General features: G+C 37.3%; 1 protein-coding gene across 2 annotated transcripts in view; it reads left to right on the forward strand.

Annotated features, from left to right (window-relative positions):
* The window catches only part of GABRB2 (gamma-aminobutyric acid type A receptor subunit beta2), a gene marked incomplete at both ends in the record, with an annotated part of 235,063 nt that overhangs the window by 149,270 nt on the left and 67,105 nt on the right, over positions 1–18,688 (forward strand). The window lies entirely within an intron of this gene.

Below are 18,688 nucleotides of genomic sequence, written 5' to 3' on the forward strand. Positions count from 1 at the left end.
ATTTTAAAAAATTATTTAAAATATACCAAGGGGGCACCTGGGTGGCTCAGTGTGTTAAAGCCTCTGCCTTCGCCTCAGGTTATGGTCTCAGGGTCCTGGGATGGAGCCCCGCATCGGGCTCTCTGCTCAGTGGGGAGCCTGCTTCCCCCCCTCCCCCTGCTTCTCTGCCTGCTTGTGATCTCTGTCAAATAAATAAATAAATTCTTTAAAAAATAATAAATAAAAATAAAATATACCAAGGCTTTAAATAAGCGTAGCAATAGAAGCATTAGTGCAACAATGCACTTATAATTTAAAGAGTTTTCTACAGTGTCTTAAGACTCACCTGTTATCTTACAGCACCTCTGCCTTTTATTGGAAGATAATATTGAAGAATTAAATATATACAAGAGTCAAAACTTACTTTATTTGAAAAACATGCATAGCAAAGAATGTGCTGCAAGCTTATCGCAGATTTGACAGAAAGAACGCTTCAAATTGAAAAATAGAGACCCTCTAACTGCCACACGCTCTTCCATTCGCCCTGTGTTGCTCTTCAAACCGGCTGACTCCTTTCCTCTTTATTGTTTCTTCAAATGCTTCCCCACCCCCCACCTCCTTCTGGGATATACTTCCATTGCTAACTCTCCCAGCTTTGCCCGACTAATTCCTACCCACTTTTTGGGGGGTTTTCTCTTGACAATGGAATTAACTAAGCCCTTTATTATTAAAGCTTTTAGTACCAGATACTTTATGTCACGACATAGCTCTTCTCACAGTGCATAGTGATGTATTTACTCTGGTGCTCGTTTGTTCAGTGTCTGTTTCCCATTATTCCCATTATTCTCCAGGGACCATGTTTATATCACTCAGTATTCTGTATCCAGTGGTTAGCACAGAGCATTGCACAGAGCAAACAATCAGGTGATATTTATTGACTTAATAAAATAAAATAACTTTCCTTTCAAATCTTGTGTGTGTAGGGATTCTCAAATAACTGAATACTAACAAGCTAAGATCAATTTCCCTATCTCCTATTTTGCCACCAAGAACTTTTTTTTTCTATCCTCCTAAAAAGGAAACAAGCTTGAAGTACTAAAGAAAATGTAAAATGACTATTTCAAGCATCAATAACCAAGACTGTTTCTGTTAGTTTCATAAAGAATTTTCCAAATGAGAGGGCCTCTTTCCACATCATCACTATTGAGAAAGAAATGAGGAGAGAAAAGTTTGCTGGAAAAAGTATTTACAGAAAAATGTTCATGAGAGATTTTGCTTTAAAGACTTCAAAAATGATTGATGTACTAGAATTCAGTTGGCAGTATGTGCAGAGTATGTAGAGATACAGATACAATTGGCAGATATTTGCCTCTGGAGTGGAAGAGAATATTCACAGAGACTTTTTGATGGGGATTCTTAGCTCAAGAAAGACAAGAGGAAATCAGAGACCTGGAACTTCCTGGAAAAGGTCACAGATTCTCAACAGGAAGACTCCAGCTGTGTCTGGGGATTGCTCATTTTCTAGTTAACTTAATGGGTATCTAGACTGTGGTCCTGGGGAAGATCATGCAAAGCGGCAATAGGTTAACTAACATTTTGATAGTACAAAATCAGAAACACAACTTAGAGAATGAAAGAAGAGAAGTCACAGCAAATGTAAAACTATATAGTCCCACTTTTTCTTACTTACTGCCCCAATCAGTGTTCATCAAGAGACAATCTTCTCCCCAGCTCTCAGACTGGGGATATTAGGTAGAATGCAAATGGAGAATATAATCTTTGTGAGGACTGCATCTGTCTGGTTTACCCACTACAAGGCCTGCTTTGTAGTAATTATTGGATAAATATTTGGAGTTGAATTAAGAAAACTCTACTGTCACCTGTCCCTGGACTTTGGCACAGTTATCCTCAGTAATGCCAACTGTCCCATGAACCAAAGTTGCATTCCAGCTAAGGGCTTATTTAGAGCTGAGATCAACTCTTTTTTTTTTTTTTTAAAGATTTTACTTATTTATTTGACAGAGTGAGCGAGCACAAATAAGGGGAGCAGCAGGCAGAGAGAGAGGGAGAAGCAGGCTCCTTGATAAGCAGGGAGCCCAAGGCGGAGCTCAATCCCAGGACCCTGGGATCATGACTTGAACGGAAGGCAGACATTCAACTGACTGAGCCACCAAGGCGCCCTTAGATTGGAGGTCATCTCTTAACCATATCAAAACCATGGGCTTATATTACTAGCACATGGTGGGTGCTAGTAGTAAATAGGTATTGAATGAATGAGTGGATGGATGGGGAATAAATGAATGAAGGTGAACACTACAGTTACCACGAGAGAAGCCTAGGGTAAACTCTCCACTTTTCTAAGAAGTCTTAACCTAATCATATCAAAAACAAACTGAGAAGCATGTTCCCCTCTTCTACATACCCAATTATACGTTACTATATAACAGATGAAAACTGCAGACACCCATTTATACTTCATAGTTAAAAATAATGAAATGTATAGAAAAAAGATGTCTTTAAGAATATTCTTAATTTTACATTTATAAGGCCGGTTTTACAGTTGTATTAACAATTAAACTACTTCATCTCTTTTTTTTTAAATAACCATATAATGTAATTTTTATCCCCAGGGGTACAGGTCTATGAATCACCAGGTTTACACATTTCACAGCACTCATCATAGCACATACCCTCCCCAATGTCCATATCCCCATACTTCATTTCTTTAATTATCTAGTTGACCACACCTTTTTCTAAGGGAGGGTTTCTTGTATTTGGAAAAACTGACCCTTATTAGAATTTTAGAATTACTACCATAAATTATCTCCTCAGAAAAAGGCATGTATATCTTTAACAAATTTTTTCTTATAACCTAAGAAGTTTTGCTAAGCCCTTGAAGGCTCCTATGTACCCCAGGTTAAGGAGCTTTATTATAAGGGACAAACCTTAACAGTGATTCCATATTTGATATTATTACATATTACTGTTGTTATATATTATCACTATAAATACATTCATAATACTATAACATATTGCTAATATATTGATGTTATGTTTATATGACATAGTACTGACTTCAAAATGCTCTGTGGTTAGGGTTGGATATAGGTTAGCACTGTCCAATAAGAAGATCTGTGATGATGGAAGTGTTCAACTGTTTTGTAGAGAGTTGTACTGTCCAGTGATAGTCACTTGCCACATGTGGCCATTGATCCCTTGAAATGTGACTAGTGCACATGAGGATCTGAACTTTGGTGTATTTTTTAACTTTAATGAATTAACAAGTGCAAGTGCTATTGTACTGGACAGTACAGGAACAAATCAACATAGTTGGACATCCAGTGATGACACTTAAAGTTGAGTGATGGGGATATGACTGTTATTTAAACCATTTTCTTGATTATATGTTTGGAATGGTATAGTAAGCCATAGTAAGCCAGTCACAGAAGGACAAGTACTGTATGATTCCCCTTATACAGGGTACCTGAAATAGTAGAGCCCACAGAAGCAGAGAGAATGGTGGTTGCCAGAAGTTGTGGGTTGGGGAAAAAGGGTTTGATGTTTAACAGTTAAAATGTTTCAGTTTTATAAGATGAATAAATTCTAGAATTCTACTTTGTAACATTGTGCCTATAATTAACAGTACTGTCTGGTATACTTGAAAATGTCTTAAAAGGATAGATCTCATGTTAAATCATCTTACTACTACAAAGAAGCAAAAAATAGTACAAATTTTCTAAAATTGAAGAAAAAAAGAAAAACACTTGAATAGACAAAGAAAGGAGAAAAAATGAAGTTTTTAAAACTTAATCTTTTGATATCCATTCAGAGTTCTCTTTGAAGGATGAGAAGATGTCTGTTGGATCTTGGCAGCCTTTCCTCAGGAGAGGTTGCCAGGAGACTGGCACAAGGGGATGCATGGCAAGATTGAAAGGCTCTGGGTATCCACAGAGCTGCTTAAGTGAAGAATGGAACCTTGGCCTGTCAAAGTGAAGAATAGACCTTTATGACTAGATTGTAGACTAGATTGTAGGGTGAGATGAACAAGTGATTTGGAATTAAGCCATGAGGCTACCATCCTATTATGTGTAAGAGACAGAAACCTAACATGTCATAGAAGCCAGAAGATTCTGAAACAATGTGTAGAATTTAGGTCCTTGGGAGATGAGTCATGTGACAATAACTCTGAGAAGGAGCAAGACCAGAGTGAAAGGTGAAGGAGGATAATATTCATTTGCCCAGAAAAGAAAGAGAGCAACTGAGAATAAGCAGAAGTATAATTGCTATGGAATCAATCACTTAGGAGACTAAAGACTATGACCCAGTTAGAGGACTGTAAAAGTTCTATGATCAGTGGACACAATGGAGATTAATAGATTTTTTTTGTGCCGGGAGACAGGAACCTTCAATTTTATACACCCTCATTCTGAGTATCTAAGTAATTTGGGGAAATCTCTGATGAAATACTTCCTTATGCCAACAACCTACTGTCCAGCTTTTTCAGGCTCGCTGCTGAGTATACAGCTCTTCCTGGCAGTGAGGGGATCTGAGCCAGCCTCCTGACATTTGCTCTCATCTGCCACTTGAAGTTTCTTCTTCCCCCTCCTCCTTCTTCTCTGTCCCATCTTTTCAATGTCTTGGGTCAAGAATAGGCAAAAGAAATACTTGTTAAAACCTGCATAGCAAGGCTTAGATTAGATTGACTAAGCAGCACTTCATTCTAAGGCATGGCAATGTCAAAAGGGAAATGAACAGGCAGCCTAACAGGCAGCCAGATAATATATGTTACTAATAATATTAAAGATATTAAAGTGTATTGAAAATATACTGCATATCCAATACTGGACTATTTGTTTATAAATATTAGTTGGTCCATACCCTAGAAAAATAAAATAGATATTATTCACATTTAATACAAAAGAAAACTGAAGTAGTTTTTGGCCTAACTTGCAAAGCTAAAGCTATTGAAATCAGACTGAATGTGAATCTGAGTTCGACTACTCCAAAGCTCACGTGCTTTACCACTTCAGGGTATTTTCTTATTTCACATTTAGCTTGGAAACTTCTAGAGGACATTGCCTAACCTGTTTCCTGACTTGCCTCCAAGTGTCAGGGGACATGTTTTGTTTTGCTTTGTTTTCCTTTTGTAAAGAGCACCGAGAATAACCACTCACCCCCTTCAGAATGAAGCCTATCCTCTCCCACAGGGATGCAGCCTCATCCTAAGACCTCAGCCAGGCCACCATGTCTTCATGTAATAGAGGGATCATTCATCCAAATCACCTGTAAACTCTCCCTTTCCTCCCTACTCCCCGATCCTGCATATCTCTCTTGCCTTATGTCCAAAGGAGGGCACAAGGTCAATTCATATCCTTTTCTTCATCCTAATTCTTAATGATGGTAATGCTGCTGTGGTAGTACTGTTGGTGGTGGTGGCGGCTTCCATTGAGTACCTCAAATATCCCAGGAGCTATCCTTAGTGCTTGACACATTGACATTAGACAAAATATTAGATAATGTGATCTCCATTTTATAGTTGTAAAAACTGAGGCTCTAATAATTTAAGTGATCACCTGAGGTCACTCAAACTGATAAATGCAAATGTTGGGATTTCAGCATTGCCTGGGTCCAATGCCCACATTGGAAATAAAGGGGATATAATATTTGTGGGGAGGGTTGAAGGACCCCCTAAATCTGCCATTTGGGTACCAGCATTTATCTTTCAATAGCTTCTCTTGTCCCAAAGCTTTGTGGTGGGGCCTTTGAAATCAGGTAAAGATCTGTTTATTTTAGAATACATGGAATTTTTATATCTTCTCTCTGACCCCCTTATACTCACCCTTAGACTCAATAAAGTGCATTCCTTTTTCCCCTTGTAAAATCAGGAGAACAATTGATCTTTTGTCACATCGTGTTGTATCAAGACACAGCCATTTTAATTTCCACCTCATTATAGTTTTGTCATTCTGGTTCCATGTGATAAGTATGTTTTCACCCTCAGGTTTAAAACATTGTGTTGTCAAAAGTTTCTGCATTCCCTAAAGCTTGATTTAATTCAGCTCTAGCCACTCTGTTTTCTAATTTTCAAAAGTCAGAATCCTTTTTCACAAGAGCATTGCATGTCCTGAACAGAAGGGTTACTGACTCAGCATCACTCTTGAAACTTTGCACAGGAAGCTAATTCCCCCCGACAGTCGCAATGCAGCTCAGTTCTTAACTCCCAAAGTCAGAAATTGTTATTTGCAAATGCAGTTGGTAAAAAGCTGGTACACCGGGGTTCTAAATAGAATTTGAAGAACATCTGAGCATGTCATTAAGAAAAAGAAAGAGAAAGGAATTTTTAAAGTGCAGAATTTTAATAAGCTACCGTGAAAGTGATCTGGCATTTCATAAAATAATAAAGCTACTTTCCACTGCCCAGGTGACAGTTTATACCCTCAGTGGTAAAATAAATTCCTAAAGAGGTATAATTTTGTGGAAAGAAGTTTGGGGGTTTTGTTTGCTTTCTGTTTTTTTATTATAGAGTTGCAAAATAAGGCAGATCCGACTCCAATAATACTAGACTCTATTTCAGAGGGTATATTTGATAATGTGTGGTTATCAGAACACTTGCATCAAACTGACTTGGAATGTTTGCTTAAAATGTAGACTTCTGATAATTATCTTGGTGAGCATTGAGTAATATACAGAATATGTTGTATGCCTGAAACTAATATAATGTTGCATTTCACTTAATCTTTAGTAATAAATAAATAAAAATAGGCTTCTAGATTCAAGCTTAATGAATCAGATTCTACAGACATATAGCCCCAACCAAAACATTTAAAGACAAAAAAGTCATTGAGAGGGTAATTAAATGAGATCAGCTAGATTAGTGAGATCGTAGATTAGCAGGTAGTAAGCTCTCAGTATTTCTTATCTACTACTGTAGTTAATTGCATCTTCTGCTTTCCACTTGCACCTTGTCCCTTTCCTCCTTCAGGCTTCTTGCAGTATTTTTTTCATTTTGCTCTCTAGAAAGAATGCATTCAGCACTTGCACACTGTGGCACAAACAACTGACAATGATTTCAAAAGTTTTCCCTCCAAGGAGCAGCATACACAATTTTACATATATTAAACCCCAAGCTTCATTTCAACCAAAGGAGTGAAATGCTAATAGTACAGTTTGAGTTGAGTCAGGGACCAGAGATAATTGGAAGCGGTGGGCAGTGAAGTCTTATTTTAATGGGTATTAGAAATAATGTATGAAAATATGTTCTGTGGTCAGAGAGTGTTGACTCATCACCCGAAATACTTGAGCACCTGGAAGGTGAGAACCAATGTAACAGGAATGGAATGAAATTTGAGAATGTGTTATTTGAAATATTTTAATGGAGATCATCTTGTAGGTATATTGCTCTTTGATGGATGAGTATTTTTCTTTTTGGCTCAAATATTTGCAGTATTTACAAATACAAGCACATGTCTGAGGGGGCAAAAAGGGCAAAATCTCTAAAACTCAGGAAATTCAAACACACACACACACACACGCATGCACACACACCCCACAAACCCTGCAGTATTATTCTGGGACCATTAAGGACATATGTGTGAGGTTCCTTCTAAGTTTCACAGTGTGGAAGTGAGTATCAGGACCTGTGTTGTTCACCATGTTGCTTTTGCTTTTGTTTTTGTTGGTGTTTATCTTCACTCAACATATGTATTATATTACTTAGATAACTGTAAAGGGTTTATGTTTGAAATAACTGTTTCACTGGGCCCCAGCTCCTGGACACCTTACCTTTCTTTTTTATCCATTTTCTGTGTGCCCAGAAACTACTTAGGGTAGGCGCAGAAAAATGTCCAGACACATGTTTCATGAAAGACTGAAATATGTTTTCTATGCTTACTTTTAAATGAGAGCTAATGTCATTCCTAATGTAGTTTCAATAAAAAAGCAGGAGAGTATGGTTTAGTGATGTGTAATGACCGTGAAGAGATTAAATTTCTAGTCTAGTTGAATGACTTTAGGAAGCCACTTCTCTAGATTGTTTTTTTAAATTATTTTTATTAACATATAATGTATTATTTGCCCCAGGGGTACAGGTCTGTGAATCATCAGTCTTACACATTTCACAGCCCTCACCGTAGCACATGCCCTCCCTGATGTCCATGATTGTTTTATCTTTAGAATCAGGCCATTCAAGTAGCTCTCCTGTGACTGGTGTAAATGGACCTCTCTGTATCTTATGTTCCAAATTCCATCAGTCACTCTGGCTTGAATTAAACTATAGCTGATTCTGTTTAATAGTTCTCGGTTTTGTTTCAAATTTTAATATGTGCTTAAAAAATACATGCTTTTTAAATGCACTGCATGTTTTTGATACTTAGAGGTTTGTGGTATTTTGTCATTATTGGCTGCATGATTTCAGAGCCATTATAATCAATTTGTATCAAGTTTTATTTTTAGCAGAATAGGACTAGTTTAGGAAAATTCCTGTTACTTAGTCTCAGAAAGTCTCATAACTGCCTTTCCACTTGTGGATCACAGTAAACGTATCACTATGATTGCTATTAGCTTAAAGCCAGGAATGGTACCAGCTGGTGAAAACATGTGTTTGCCCCCCAGAACTACAAAAATATCACATGACCTCAATCCACTAAGTCTTGCCATAGTTTGTTTAAAGAGCCATATCGAGTTCATTGAGAATATATTTAATTACAGGTATTGTAGAGAATTAAGGTTAATGTAAAAATAATGGTTTCTTCCCTCATGAACTTCGTATTTCAGTATGATTAAGATTGAATATATTTATGTTCATGTTTGTCAATAACAAATTTATTGAATATTCACTATGTGTTACCCAGTTGCATAATTTAGCTTACTTAAGCCACACAACAACCTTCTATTAACGGTGATTATTCCTCCATCTTAACAGAAGAGGAAACACAACTTCTAAAAGATTAAATAAATTTTCCAAAGGCATGAAACTAATAAACCTGTTTTCTTAAATACTTAGTTTCAGAGTTCTCAAAGTTTTCAATCTCAAAGAAATAGAATAGAAAAATTGAAATTGGAATCCTCGGAGGGAGATTCTCTCTCTCACTCTCTCTCTTTTTTAACGTCTGCAAAAGGTGCTTTTATTATAGCACAGGGACAGGGGCTGCGGGCAAAAGAGCTGCATTTGTGATTGTGAGGAAGGACTGATTATACACTTTTAAGGTTTTTTTGGGGGAGGGGGGTTAGGGGTAGAAATAATGTAAGTCTCTAAGAGATTTTTGCATGTTAAGGAAGAGTTTAGGATCCTGGAGTCCTGGCTATTGTCAAGATAAGGTAGCTTGTATTCTCCTGCAAAACATAGTATTAAGACAGCCCTGAGTTCCTTGAGGAATGTCACACTTGCATGTCTAAGGTATTTATCAAGGGGCTGCACATTGTAAGGAAATTTAATTTTAGCTACATTTCTCTTTCCTTGGTTCTCCTCATCTATAAGCACTCATGAAATTCAGCCCCTCTAATTTTCCAGGCCAAATGCCTGGAGATTTTATTTTACCCTTTAGGTTCCCCATTGTGCTAGTCTGCTTCTTACCTCTCCCTCTGGTGGTTAGACCTGGGGAGTCTAGGTTCCCCTAGAGGTGGACCTAGAGGGACCTAGAGGACCCTAGGTCCTCACCCCTCCTATCCTCTTCAGTATAGACTCTTCTCTACATTTAGTTGTGAAATCCGTTTGGCCAGTCTCTGGGTCCCCTTCTGGACTACTTGCGCCAAAGTGCAGGTTACCTAGTTACCCATCCATGGGACAAGACTTGTTTGTGGTCCCAAGAGGGAAATTCTAACTGGATTTCCTATCTAAATAACATTATATATAGTGGTTAAACACTTAGTATTAAGTCTAATACTACAGTCAGACCAGTTACGAGTTCAAAGAAATTTTGTGAACTGATTTGCAAATGTAGCCGGTCCTTATATAGGAAAGCAAGTGCTGCAACCAAATAACTGGTTTATAAACTTAATAAGGGTTTTCTGTTCTGACAAAAATAAGTGTTGAACTCCCTGGGTCCTTAGACCACCCATAACTTAGCTAAAACTAGTTATTTATTAACACATTGAACATTTATCTTGAGACATTGTGTAAATTACTTTCCAACTTAAAGTAGCGTTTGCTATCAGAGAACTTGCAGTCAGAATAATTCATGTTTCTTTCTTTTTCAGATGCATTGACAACTCCATTTTGTTTTGTTTTGTTTTTATAGACTTCATATATCTAATAGCAGAAAAATTCTTGTCAGGCAGAAGGTTTTCAATTGTATTTATTGCCGAGAATATGTTTTTCTTAGTAATGTAGTTTTAATCTCTCAGTAATGATATCATGTATTGTATTTCTCCCTCAGTAAACATTCTCTGTAAAAATGAAAAGTTTACTTCAGAGACTTATCACTAATTCCTGAAGAGGAGCCATGATTAATATCCTTAGAGAACAAATTTGAGATCTGGAAACACTGTTTTTCTATCGGGGGTTTCCATAATGTTAGTGGATTACCAAGGCTTTTTCCATATGAGTGTCAACCCCCCCCACACACACATACACTTGACCCTTTACACACTCAAAACTCAAAAAATGATGTCTATGCTTTTAAAATACATATTTTAAAGATTATTTACCAAAACTTCAAAGCTTGAAAATTATGACTTACAGTGACCACTCCCAGGAGGGAGCAACAAGGTACTGTTGCTGGATCTTCTGACTTTTCAAGAGAAACTAGATATTAATTTTTGTATCAAATTATTTTAAAAGCAGTATTTGTTTATTACAATATTTAGTCCCCTGGCCAACAATTTATAACCTCTCTCCTAAAGATTTAAACTTGATCTCTTCCTTTTTGGTGTTTTGAAGTCATTTGTTTCATAAGTAGTTATTGGATACTGACTACAGACTATGATTTATACTAGTGTCTGAGAACCAGTTCAACTCATGCATTCAAGTAGCTTTCTGAATAATGAAGGATGTGAGAAGCAAATAATCAGTTTCTAAATCTCCTTTTTGTGTCTCATACTGGGTGAGATACCATAAGGGATAGTAAGACATAGAAAATATGGCATTTTGTCTACCCGGAGTATTCATTCATTTATCTATTCCTTTTGACTATGTGTTAAGTACTCTCCTCAGCATTAGAGTTAAGAAGTTTAAAAAAAAAATCATGCCTTTGAAGAGATTAAATTCTACTGAAGGGGGCATATAATAGACCAATACATATATAATGTAGGAGGTAGCATGTGCCATGAAGCTAACATATATGGTGATCATGGAAGGCCATTCCAATAATGTGAGATTTGAGCAGAGACCTGAATTAAGTTAGGGATTGGGCCATATGTATATTGAGGAAAGATAATCACTAGGAAGAAAGTAAAGCAAGCACAAATGCCCTGGGGAAGCCAGTGTAAATGTTCTTACTGATAACTCAGAGAAGAGATTTCATAGCTTGGACAGAATTTATGAGAAATGATTAATCTTAGATATATTTAGAAGGAAATGCCAGTAGTATATGCTGATGGCTGTTCAGTGAGAGAAGTCAAAGATGACTTAGCAATTAGAAGAATGGAGGTTTCATTTACTGAGATGGAGATTTGTGAGAAACAGTTTTGCTGTAGAAATCGAGATTTCTGTTTTGAAGATGTTAAATTTGAGATACCTCTATAAATTCAAGTCTGGTTGAAATGTCAAGAAGGAACTTGGCTCAGAAGGGAAGAATGAACTAGAGATGGCAACATAAAAAAAGAGATAGAAAAAAAAATCACTCAAGGAGCGCCTGGGTAGCTCAGTCAGTAAGTGTCTGCCTTTGGCTCAGGTCAAGATCCTGGGGTCCTGGGATCAAGCCCCACATCAGGCTCCACTGGTCAGCGGGGAGCCTGCTTCTCCCTCTCCTCCCACTAGCACTTTCTTTTTCTATCTCTGTCACTATTTCTGTCTCTCTCTCAAACAAATAAATAAACTCTTAAAAAAAAAAAAGAAAAGAACACTTGGTCGAGTGTCACAGACTTGAAGTACCCTGGGTGTTCAGAGAATGAAGGACTTGTTGTAATCTGAAATATCTGCAAACTGCTTAGTAAAGAGAAGGTCTGTAGAGGAGAAGCTGTAAAATAAACATAGCCTGAGGCAGCAAAGCTCTGGCATGCGTGGAAGCTAAAGATGAGAATGAATGAGAGTCACAACTCTTAAATATCTAACTTCTTTGCCCAGGACAGTTCTGAAACTTTTGACACATAAGATTCAATTTCTAAGGTGATCTATTGGAGGCAGGGAGGGAGGGGGAAAGGGAGGGAAAGAGAGAGAGAGAGAATGCCACATTATGAAAGTGGAAAGATTTAGTGCGCAATGGCTGATAAAATGTGTTCCAGCTGTGGAACAATGGGTGAAAGGTAAATTTTTTTAAACAAAGTTCTCCTTGAGTGTGAGCCCCCAAAGGAGCACAGTTCCAAAATTAATAAAGGTACCAGCACTGCTAAGTTTTTCTTTATTTTATGAGTGTACTGAGGTTGATTCTCTTGAAATGTATTGTCTATTGAAATGCTTTTGTAAGTCACAGAATCAGTGGGAATCTGTGGGGAAATTGAGCCCAGCAAGGCAGAACTTGTTTGTCTGTGACTGATATCTCTTCAGTATATGAGCTGAGAAGGGACTGTTACTTGGGTCTTTTTTTATGATAATTTACCCACAGTTATTGCACTTGGATGCCCAAGGGATGTCCTTATGTAACACATATTTGTATATGGAATTCCAATTTCCAAGAAGAAAAAAGAATGTAGGCATCTGCCTAAAGAGGTGTGTTAGTTTGGAATATTGATGCCCCTGGCACTTCACAGTTTTGATTTTCCCCATAACCAAGGGTTCGTTTTCTTTCTTTCTTTTCTTTCTTTCTTTCTTTCTTTCTTTCTTTCTTTCTTTCTTTCTTTCATTAACATATAATGTATTATTTGCTTCAGGGGTACAGGTCTGTGAATCATCAGTCTTACGCGTTTCACAGCACTCACCATAGCACATACCCTCCCCAATGTCCATTGCCCAGCCACTCTATCCCTCCCCACCCCCCAGCAACCCTCAGTTTGTTTCCTGAGATTAAGAGTCTCTTATGGTTTGTCTCCCTCCCCAATCCCATCTTGTTTCATTTTTCCCCTCCCTTCCCCCCATGGCCCCCCCCACCCCCTACCTCTCACATTCCTCATATCAGAGAGATCATATGATAATTGTCTTTCTCTGATTGGCTTATTTTGCTTGGCATAATACCCTCTGGTTCTGCCTCAATGTGAGGTAGGAATCCATCAAAATCCTTGAGGAGAACACAGGCAGCAACCTCTTCGACCTCAGCCACAACAACTTCTTCCTAGAAACGTTGCCAAAGGCAAGGGAAGCAAGGGCAAAAATGAACTATTGGGACGTCATCAAGATCAAAAGCTTTTGCACAGCAAAGGGAACAGTCAACAAAACTAAAAGACAACTGACAGAATGGGAGAAGATATTTGCAAACCACATATCAGATAAAGGGCTAGTATCCAAAATCTATAAAGAACTTATCAAACTCAACGCACAAAGAACACATAATCCAATCAAGAAATAGTGCTTTCTTTCTAAAGAGGCTGGGGCTGCTCACTCCCTGAGTAGGGGAACTCTGTTCCAATAATTTTAATGTAGTAGAACTTAGTGCGTGCAGCATAGCAGAATGGAACATAGGGTCTGGGAACCACACTGGCCACATGTAGATCTCACCTCTACCACTGCTTATATGATCCTTTAATTGTCTCATTTATAAAAGGGAGATGACCATACCAAATAAAAATTGACATGGACTTTAAATGGGTGAATGAATCATGCAAAAAAGGTTAGGACAGTATCTGGAGCAGAGTAAACATTCAATAAATATTAAGCACATCTATTATTATGAATATTATCTATATTTTGTTAATGAAGGGAAGGTGGGTCCATGAATGTTTTCCTTATAATGAAGAGAAGTATCTGAAAAGACGGAACCATGAAGATTATTCTACTTTAGTGGATATTACGTTAGTCTTACGCTAAGGGCACATGTAAATGAGTACGTTTCGAAGGACATATTTTAGAAACAACCCAAAATAGAGACACAGTCTCAAATACCTGTGGAAGGTAAGGAGGTAAAGAAAACAAGTGAAAATGACCATGCATACCACAAAAGAGAGATGGAGACTGTGGAGAATTAGAAGGGGGCATTTCCCTCTCCCCAGGAGAAGGCAGGCAGAGTCAGCCCCAGGGTGGTGTGGCCAGGCAAGTCTGTTCTCCTGTGCAGAAGTACAGTCCCTCAGGGGCCACATTCTCTGATTTTTCAAAAAGAATTTCCAAATTCATTTGTGTGAAATTAAGACATAAAATGTTTGGCAAGTAATTTTTTTTAAATTGCAAAACACTGAAGGTGATCCAAAACAATACATCTGCAGATCAGATTTGATCTGTGTCACTTCTGGGTCAAATGGCAACATGTCCAACAGAGAGAAATAATTTAATCAATTAGCTAGTGATTGGATTCAGCTCCACACAAAGTATTTTTATGAGCCGTGTATTTGACTCTCATTTGGATCAGACAACAGGACTTTTGGAATCCTTTCCCATCCTTAGACTCAGCATTGATATATAAAGTTCCTTCAAAATCCCATTTAAAAACTGTTACTCGATCCTGCACTTGTCCTTGACAGCCAGCTCTGGAATAAGGCTCTGCTGCGTAGGCGGATTGTGGTTCTGTTGCATATCAGCCCATCAGCGCTTTCTTTTCATAGAAATAAACCAATGGGCATTTTAAATTTCTAGTCCACAGGATGCATTAAAGGCTATTAAAAGAGATTAGATTGTGCCTTGTCTTCTCTTTAGATACTTATTTTAGAAATTTAGATGTGGCCCAATATAGAGAAATAGATAATAGATATTGTTATTTTAAGACAATTCATGTATTTAAATAAATGGTCATTAATTTTACCTTCTTTTTTTTCTTAGCTTTGAAGTCATTCTAAAAGTGTACTTCCAAGAAAGTTTAAGCCCCAATCGTGACTAAGAAATGAAAAATTATTTACTAATAAGAATATCCTATTTTTTATATTCTGGAAGTTGATATTTGCCAGAGGGAGCTATGGAGACAAGACTATGGCTTAACACACTTTTGGTACCCAGTGTGACCAGCACTTAGAGCTAAAAGGAGGTAGAGGTGAGAAGAAGTGTAGGACTACCCACCTCAGAACTATTAAATAATAACATGCTGCTACATGATTTTTCTGAAAACAAGGTTAGAAACATTACTTTCTGCTTTTAGAAATCCATAGCACAATAGATACTGAATTTCCCAAAAGCTTAAGGCTGGTATTTCTTATTCATACCAGTGGCTTTTCCACCAACCTGGTCATCAAGGTGGTATCCGTAATGACCATGTGGCTATTCTTCTAAGCTAGATTGTGCAGTGATTAATAAAGGTGGAGGCTGCCCCTTGATTCCAGTTTCATTGTTATCTCTTTGGCAGGAAGATTCTTAAAGCGTATGGACTACTACATCATTACTTTATTTGCAAGTAGCAGAAGATTTAATTCTCTGGCCAAAAGACTCTGAGTACCTGCTCTTGCCAAAACACCAAATCGAATGCTGAAGGAGAAAAAAGGAAAGCAGGTTTTTTTGGATGATCCACAGCCAATGGGAAGTTATACAACACAATTTCCTCTAGGCAAAATGACAGATTTACAGAGTTTGGTTGCAAAGGTTTCTGGCACATTTTGACAAATGGAGATGGTAGATCTGTTCACATTCCTCTTTCTAGATAGGTGATCTCAAGTCACGTATTCTTCTAAAATTATTTTCAACTCTGCTTCCACACAGCTAGGTCTCTCAAAACTGAAGCTAAGTTCAGATTTATCAGCACTGTGACTGATAAATTGAGCTAAGCCTACCTACTGTTTAACAAAAGGACAAGACACCAAATAACACTTTCTCTAACACTGTATTTCTCCTCCGTCGTAAATCATTCATACATACAGCCATAAAAGGACATATGATCCTCTAAGCCACCTGGTATTTTATTTTTCCTCTTCATTTTTGAAAAGAAAAAATCTTGATAAAGAATGGATTCCAGTGCCATGCACTACTAAAATAAGTCTCATTTTTATTTTTTTTTCTTCTTAATTATTAACCTAAAGATTTTTAGTGCTGCTGAGTACTTCATTATATGGAGCTTCAGCTATCACTGAGTTGATAGGTTAAAAACTTACTGAATGATTCTAGACATAAATTGGCAAGCAGAAACAGCTTAATTTTTACAAAAGAAGAAATCTGAAGACACTAGTCAGAGAGACTTATTTGACATCACTAATTACCTTTTCAAGTTAAGTTCACTTTAAGAGAGCTACCATTTAATATTAAACTCTGAAGAGAGACAAATAAGACAAGCAAATTGTACTGAAGGATATTGTTTTAAAGGTCTTAAATCAATATTAACATGGTTGAATTCTGGTTACTGGAGAATAGAACAGATTTGTAATGAAATTTCTGTATGAAGCTTGGCAAATCTGTTCCCAATGACAGAAAGAAAATTTTTACCACAAGTATGTATTACTTTGAGATGTACAACAATGATTTTATATATATATACACACATATATGTATATATATAAAATATTGTTGTACATCTCAAAGTATGTGTATGTTTATATATATATATATGCCTGTATACATATGATTACACACATATATGTATGATTACCATAATTTTAGTTAACATCCATCATCTCATATAGTTATGTTTTTTCTTGTGATAAAAACTTTTAAGATCCACTGCCTTAGCAACATTCAAATGTATAATACAGTATTATTAACTTTAGTCACCATACTGTACATTACATCTCCAAGTTATTCATCTTGTAACTGGAAGTTTCTACCTTTTTGGACCCCTTAATCCATTTCCCCACACCCAACCACCCATCCCTGGCAACCACCAGTCTGTTCTCTGTTCATCACTCTGTTCCCTGAGTTCAGATTTTTTCGATTCCACAAGTAAGTGAGATCATACGTAATTGTCTTTCTCTGCTAGTATGAACTTGTGATCTTTTATTACATTCTTGTTCTCAATTTCTCTCTCTCGGAGATAAAGAGGCAGAGAGAAATCTCATTTTCCCCCATCATAAGTTAGGTTTTTATTGCATGTTATTTCAATGATCAGACTCAACCATTTGTTCTTTCCAGTTTAAAGGAAAAGTTCAAATCGGCCTCATGTAAATGATATCTTTGTAAAAGAAGGAGAGGTCTTCACGCATGTGTATGAGAAATCTGCACTATCTGTGCATATTTTAATGCATATTCTTTCCTGAATTGTTTAAAAATAGAATTGCCATTTAAGCTATTATTTTTAGGGAAAAAATGTTGCTCTTAAAACACCTTAATTGAGAACAATTCAATGGTCTCTCAGCAGGAGCTGCCAGTTTCCCTGCAGGAAATCTATTTTGCAGCATAGATTTGGATATGCTAATATGTTCACAGCCACATAAGATAAAATGGGAATTTTATCAGATTTTCTTAGGCAAGTTCTTCTAATAATAAAACCTAAAGAAATCTGAAGGCAGGCGTCCCCAGGGTTAGAAGTTTCCAAATGTAGACCTGCAGGTCCACCACGTCCCATAGGCATTATTTAGTTATTAATGTTTATAACTAGGCTGATTTTTGTGTTCTCTAGAAAAGAGATCCGAGGACATTGATTCTGTCACAAAAATAAAAGTTGCTATACAGGACCCTACATTTTGCTTTCAAACATAATTCTGAACATGAAAATTTTACCATGAGAACAGATAGAATAATCAGCCATCTAGCAGTTCTGGAACTTGAAAGACATAACTAAAATGATGCCTCATTGTTTCCACTAAATCTGTAACAGGTTTCACAAGTCCTCCATCAAAGTATCTCTTAGCTTCTCTCCCACTCCACAAATACTTCCCTAGTCTAATCCTTTATCAGGTCTTGTTTGGCTCACTAGAGCTCCTTACGCAGACACTGAAACATGACATGCTTCCCCTAAAACCAGGTGGAATGTATAATCAAGTCAGTCGGACCAGGTGGGAAGAATATGCAACATCTATAGCAGGTAGCTTCTACTCCAGAAGATTGCTGGAGAGGTTTTTGTTTTTGTTTTTGTTTTTTCCCAAGAGAAATTAGAAATCTCCCATTTCTTAAGTGTTAGCCATAAATAATGTCTGCAGGCCAAGCTAGGTCTGAAGATCTGTGGTTGGCAGTTTCTGACACTACAGCTCCCTGCTTTTAGGTTTTTCTGTTTTCCATTGTTATTTCTAAAATATTGCTGGATCTTTTTAAAACCGTGCCTTCCTTTATACCTTGCTGCTCAAGAACGTAAGACAATTTCCATGGCTGACACTATCAAACCAGAATTGCTCTTCCAGCACTCAAGATCTTAAGTGTCCAATTTTGATTTAAAAAATTATTTGAGGGCCCCTGGGGTAACTCAGTCTGTTAAGCATCCGACTCTTGATTTTAGCTCAGGTCGTGATCTCATGGTTGTGAGGTAGAACCCTGCTTCAGGCCCTGTGCTGGGTGTGGAGGCTGCTAAAGACTCTCTCTCTCCTTCTCCCTCTGCCCCTCCTCTCTCATCTCCCTCTCTCTCTCTTTCTCTCTTTCCCTCCCTCTCTCTCTCTAAAAAAATAAAATAAAATAACTTGAGATTTT

The sequence above is a fragment of the Martes martes genome (assembly GCF_963455335.1).
Source record: "Martes martes genome assembly, chromosome: 5".
NCBI lineage: Eukaryota > Metazoa > Chordata > Mammalia > Carnivora > Mustelidae > Martes > Martes martes.